This window comes from Euphorbia lathyris, chromosome 6, assembly GCF_963576675.1.
Source record: "Euphorbia lathyris chromosome 6, ddEupLath1.1, whole genome shotgun sequence".
NCBI classification, from domain to species: Eukaryota; Viridiplantae; Streptophyta; class Magnoliopsida; order Malpighiales; family Euphorbiaceae; genus Euphorbia; species Euphorbia lathyris.
Genome location: NC_088915.1, coordinates 9,799,680 through 9,806,200, shown reverse-complemented (window position 1 = coordinate 9,806,200; position 6,521 = coordinate 9,799,680).

Genomic DNA, 6,521 nt, shown 5'->3' with positions numbered 1-6,521 from the left:
TGCGATACGCCCATAGGACGCTCGTTAACTGATCCGCCCATTTCTTGTCATGCTCTCCCAATCTTTTCTTTATTCCTTTAACGATTGTCCGGTTCGTAACTTCGGTCATACCGTTTGACTGAGGATAATAAACTGAGTCCAATCTGTTCAGAATGCCCAATTCTTCATAGAAAGTTTTGAACTCTGCACAGTTGAATTGCGTTCCATTGTCAGTGATAATCGTATGAGGAACTCCATACCTTCCTACGATGTTATCCTTGACGAAATTCCACCATCCGTTCAGCATTGATAGAGGAGACAGCCTCAGCCTCTACCCATTTGGTGAAATGATCCACAACCACTACAACATACTTCCTCTGTCTTCTTGTAGGAGGAAATGGTCCAACTATGTCAATTCTCCAGACCGCAAAGGGTCGACCTTCGATGATGGGCCTTTGAAGGTGTTTAGCGGTGTGTGATTCATTTGCATGAATCTGACAATTATGGCAAAACTCCACCAATTTTTGTGCATCAAGTTCCGCTGTGGGCCAATAAAATCCTGCTAACCTGGGTTTCCTCAAGATGGAGGTGGATGCCTCATGGGCTCCACATGTTCCTTCGTGCAGCTCCTTGAGGACCTATTGTCCCTCTTCTGGCAAAATGCATTTTAACCAATGGTGGCTAAAAGACTTTCTGTAGAGGCAACCATTTATCATGGAGAAATAGGCCGCCTTCCTGACTATCCACCGAGCTTCTTCCTTGTCCGTAGGTAGAGCTCCATCTATCAGATATTGGCGGATTGTAGATCTCCAATCACTTTCTACTGTCGTGAGTATGGATACCTCCTCCAAGGCGAATGCGGGAGCTGCTTTGACTTCGAATGGGCATTGTGGATCTGCCCAGTTCTCCTTGCTGGAAGCCATTTTAGCTAGGTGATCCGCTTCTGTGTTTGATCCTCGAGGTACATGGATCAGTTCCCACTTAGTTTCTTTGGCTTCAAGGTGATCCAGCAATTTTTCGACCTCAGCAACGTATTTGGCCAAAACATCATCTTTTACCTCGTAATTTTTTATCACCTGGTTGACCATTAACTTGGAATCACTATAGATCACAATCCGCTCGGGAGTGATTTCTTTTAGCAGGCGCAACCCCAATATTAGGGCCTCATATTCCACCGCATTGTTGGTTGCAAGGAAATCCAATTTTGCTGCATACCGTAGCTTTATATATTGGGGACCTTTGATCACGATGCCTATACATGCACCTTCTGCTGAGGAGGCTCCATCCGTATACATCGTCCATTCCTCGACTTTAGATTTGGGGAGATTCATTCCCTCTTCAGTGAATTCATTCACAAAGTCTGCCAAGACTTGACTCTTCAAGGCTGATCTGCTCTCATATCGTACATCAAATTCTCCAAGGCGGATTGCCCACTCCATCAGTCTCCCCGAAGTTTCTGGTTTTTGCAATACCTTCCTCATTGGTATACTTGTACGAACTATGACAGTATGTGCTTGGAAGTAAGGCCTGGGGTGTATGGAGGTGGTGACGATGGCCAGTGCCATTTTGTCCAGCTTGGAATATCGGGTTTCAGCATCTTTTAATACTTTGCTCACGTAATAGATAGGATATTGCTGGCCCTCTTCTTCCCTTATCATGACCATACAAACAGCCTTATCTATAACTGAAACATACATGTAGAGATTCTCACCTTTCAAGGGACGACTCATAAGGGGTGGTTCCGTGAGAAACCGTTTGATCCCTTGGAAAGCTTTCTCGCAGTCCTCGTTCCACTCAAACGCCTTTTGCTTCTTGATTACCTCATAAAAGGGTTGGCATCATCGGGCTGAACATGAGATGAACCTGCCCAAGGCTACGATACGCCCATTAAGACGTTGCACTTCCCTAATATTCTGTGGCGCTTTCATCTCTAAAACTGCTTTGATTTTATCAGGGTTTGGGCTCACTCCCTTCTGGCTAATCATGAATCCCAAGAACTTTCCATATGTCGCCCCAAAGGTACATTTCTCCGGGTTCAACTTAATGTTGTGATGTCGGAGTACGCCCAGTACCTCCTTTATGTCATCTGCATGCTTCTCTACAGTGGTACTTTTGATGATCATATCGTCCACATAGATAGAAAAGTTTTCACCTTTGCTTTCTGCGAATATTTTGTTCATCATCTGCTGATAGGTTGCACCTGCGTTCTTAAGCCTAAAGGGCATGACTTTGAAGCAATAGGTGGCTTGGTGAGTCACGAACGAAGTTTTGATCCTATCCGAAGGCTCCATTAGGATCTGGTGATAACTCGACTTCACGTCGGTGAAGGAGTACATGGCGTGTCCTGCGGTTCCATCTACTAGGATATCAATACATGGCAGGGGGTAGTTGTCTTTGGGACAAGCTTTGTTGATATCTGTAAAGTCGATACACATGCGGTATGATCCGCCCGCTTTCTTGACTAGAACCACATTCGCCAGCCATTGTGTGTAAAGTACCTCTTCGATGGCATCCGCCCGTTTGAGCTTGGTGATCTCTTCTTCTATCACCTTCTGCCTCTTATGGCCATGGTTTCTTCGTTTTTGGGCCACCGGTACCGCGTCTTTGTCGATGTTGAGTTTGTGAGTGATTGCATCTGGATTAATCCCGGGAAGGATCTCATCTTTCCATGCAAAGACATCTTCTGACTCATGGAGAACCTTGGTGATTGCTTCCTTAATTTCTCCCTTGAGCCCTTTAGCCATCCGTACCTATTTTTCATCCGCCATGAGGTACATCTCCGTTTCGCCCAAGGCCATTGTGACAAGTTCTTCCTCGTCCTCATCCTTAGACTAGGGGCAAATCATTAACGATGCCGAATACGTCTCCTGAGCCACTTTTTGGCTTCCTCTGATCATTACACCTCCCTTGGCCGTGGGGATGTAAAGAGTTAAGTGGCGTATGGAGATAAGAGCTGCTGCCTCGGAGATAAAGGGTCGCCCAAGGATGATATTGTAAGCTAACTGGCCATCCAGGATGGAGAATTCCAGATCGCCTTTCCAGATTTGATCTTCATCGGCTAACTCACAATCTAATGTTACCTGGCCCTTTGTTTGGATGGTGTGTCCTGTTACTCCCAGAATGTCCACTATGGTGGTTTCCACTTAGATTGGGTCGACCATGAGTTTGGCGAATGCTCCTCGTGTGATGACATTGCATGAACTCCCAGTATCAATCATCACTCTTTTCATCTCCCAGCCCTCCACCATCATAGTAATGACTAGGGCGTCTGCATGTGGAGAGATCTCTGGACCGGTATCCGCAAAAGGGCGATTAAGCGATGCCCTGTCTAGAGCAGTGGTTTTTGCCTTTTTCAACACAGGTTGGTACCTAGGTCCGCCTGCTATGACATTGATGGTCCCTTTTGCCTTCTTCTTCTTATCATCTCTGGATCTATCACCATCTCCCTTCTTGCCATCATTTTGGACGAACCGGTCCAACTTTCCTCTTTCGATAAGCCTTTCTATCTCTCTGGCTAATTTCCAGCATGCGTCAGTGTCATGGCCATTCTTCCTGTGGTATTTGCAATAATTTTTGGGATTTTTCCCAGTGTTGGTGTACTCCCCCCCTTTTGGTTCGGGGTATGAAATGCTCCGCTTGTGCTGACTGTTCTCAATCCACATGAGCACTTCGCTTTTAGAGGCATTGAGCGGCGTAAATGACGACATGAATGCCGATTTGTTCTTAGAGCCTCTTCGCCGACCTCTAGAGGATGAGTCTTGGTGCTTGTCTTTCTCCTTATCTCGATGGCGAGATTCGCCCCTGTCCTTCTTGGGCGGAGACAATGACTCTCTGCGAATGTCATCGACCTCCATGAAGTCCTTGCATCTTTCAATTAATTCTGCCATACTTCTGGGCTTCTTCCGAATCAAATCTTCCTACAAGCTTTTACACGTGGTGTTTTTCGCTAGAGCCTCCGCTGCCATGGAGACATCCACATCGACAATTCGTATACACAATTTGTTGAAATTGTCTACATATTCTCGAAGGGGTTCATTCGCCTTCTGCTTTAATTCGAAAAGCTTCCGTGACTTGACCACTAGAGGAATACATCCGGCGAATTTAGCACAAAACTCTCTACTCAATTGATCCCAGCTGTCGATTGATCCGGGAGGTAAAGATTGGAACAATCATAAGCGGGGCCTCCTAAGGTGGTGATAAACATCCGACATAAGACCGCCTCACTTGCACGGTTAAGGCTGAGCAACATTCGGTACTTTCTTGCATGGGCCTCTGGGTTGTCTGCTCCCATGTAAACGGGTATATTAGGTATTTTAAAATGCCTCTCCGTTTCCTCAGCTTCGATCCATGCTATAAAGGGCGAATCGCGATTAGCGAATGGATTATGTCGGGCATTTTCTTCATTAATGCGAAGCACCGCAGCTCTCACACGATCATCAAAATTCTCTAGACCCGCCCTCGGCGGTCTTCTAGGGGGAGATCTACTTGGAGAAGATGAGGAGCTAGATCCAGACGATGGATCTGATGGCGAATGCCCACCTCCACCGCCCTGTCCTCCAGGAGGAACTTGGCCGTTATCCCCTCCGTGGTTTCCCGAAGGAACGTTTCTATCCTCTCCTTGGTTTGGTGGTGGCGGTGGCCTATCCGATCGAGGCGTCTCTACTGGCCTCTTGCTTGGTCTACGACCAGTAGATGGGGGTGATCTACCCCGATGGGAAGATCTCTATCTCGGGGGCGAAGGTGATTTCGACCGCCTGCTTTTCCCCTTTCTCTGCTTTTTGTGCCTTCGACCTTCTGATCCGCCTTCGGGGAGATTCGACCGCGGGCGGCTTGGGCTACCTGATCCGCCCAGATTTATCCCTTGACCTGCGGAACCTCCTGGGAGAGTTTGGTTATCTCTTCGACTTCCTCCTGCGCCATTAGGAAATAATTCCCGATTGATTGGCCGTTCACCAGGCGGTAATGTGGTGGTCACCAAGGAGTCTGTAGTGTGAACTTGGAGAAATGAAGAGTTAAGGGCATTCGATCCTATAGTCGCTTGCGGCCACTGAGATACCGTAGACGTGGGGGCCATGCTCCTAAGCGGAGGAATGATCATGAATAACCGTAGGCGATTACCCATCTCAGGTCCAAACTCTCTTCCTATTGCTTCTGCACACATGTCGATGAATGCGTCTGGCATCACACTCCCTTCCGCTTGCATCGTAGGAGCACTTGAATCAGCGCGACCAGCACTGGTTACAGGTTGGCTTGATGGTGTTACCAATGGCGTTTCAACCCCCGGGGTGGGGTTCTGTTCTCCATTCGTCATATCTTTTTAATGTGAACGAAAAACCTTTATTTGATTAAGGATCCACCTTCACCGCACCAATTGATGACTAGTGGAGAATTTCCGATAGGTTTCCGTCTCTGTGGGGGCGTCGTTGGATTCTACGGGGGGAAGCTCCGATGCCAAAGTCAGGATAGAAGAACAAGAGAGCAAACTGAATTGACAAAGGGTAAGTGAAATGTGTACCTTGATAGCTCGAGATACTAGCTATATATAGTCATGAAGTTGTAACCTTTAGTAACTAGAAAGTCTCCATTAATGCCCCATTAATGGCAGTTACTGGTTCCCTTTAAGCATGTCCGTTTAGGAAATTGATTGCTTATTAATGGTCTTTAGTGCGGGATCGGCTCAGCTGTTTCAATAGCGGATTGGGCGGCTATGGCGATTCGCCTCATAGGTTCGCCCGCGGATCTCTTGTGGTGAGATATTGGTGATCCGCCTGTCGGATCCCTTTGCTCAATACGCCGTGATACTCCGGTATCAGGTGATCAACACATGGCCGTTCTAGGCGAATATCTCTTTTGATCCTTGGGATAATATCACAATGTTATCACTTAAAATGATCTATTTATTTTATTTATAAGTATCCACTTTTCTTTTAAGATTACCATGTACCCTCAATTACCCCTAACGCAGGGGTGTGCATTGGTTCAGAACCGAAAAAAACGAATATCGAAAATACCAAAATAATTTACACCGACACTGAACCGAATAACATATAAAACCGAAATATAACCGAATTAAAATATTCAGTTCGGTTCGGTTTTGAAACGAATTTAATTAAAAAATAAAAACAATAAATAAAAATCACTATATTTCATCATAATGTTACCTCAACAATAAAAAAAATTGAATACTTTCAAAATATATTCATGTTAGCTTATTATCTCAACACCAATTAAACATAACTGATGTGTATATATATAAAATAATATAAAATATGTGTAATTTGGTGCGGTGCAGTTCGGGTTTTTATATATTTTTTTTATCAAACGAAACTGAATACCGAAATGCACCAAAAAATAAAACCGACGCCGAACCGAAGTGTTAAAAAACCGAACCAAAAAACCGAATTCAATCGGTTCAGTTTGGTATGCAGTTTAAACCGCACCGATGCACACCCATACCCTAATGGGTATAGTTTCTTGAATCGCATACTCGCGTCTCATTTAAATCACGGTATCCCTTACCTTACCCGATGAAAAAACAACAC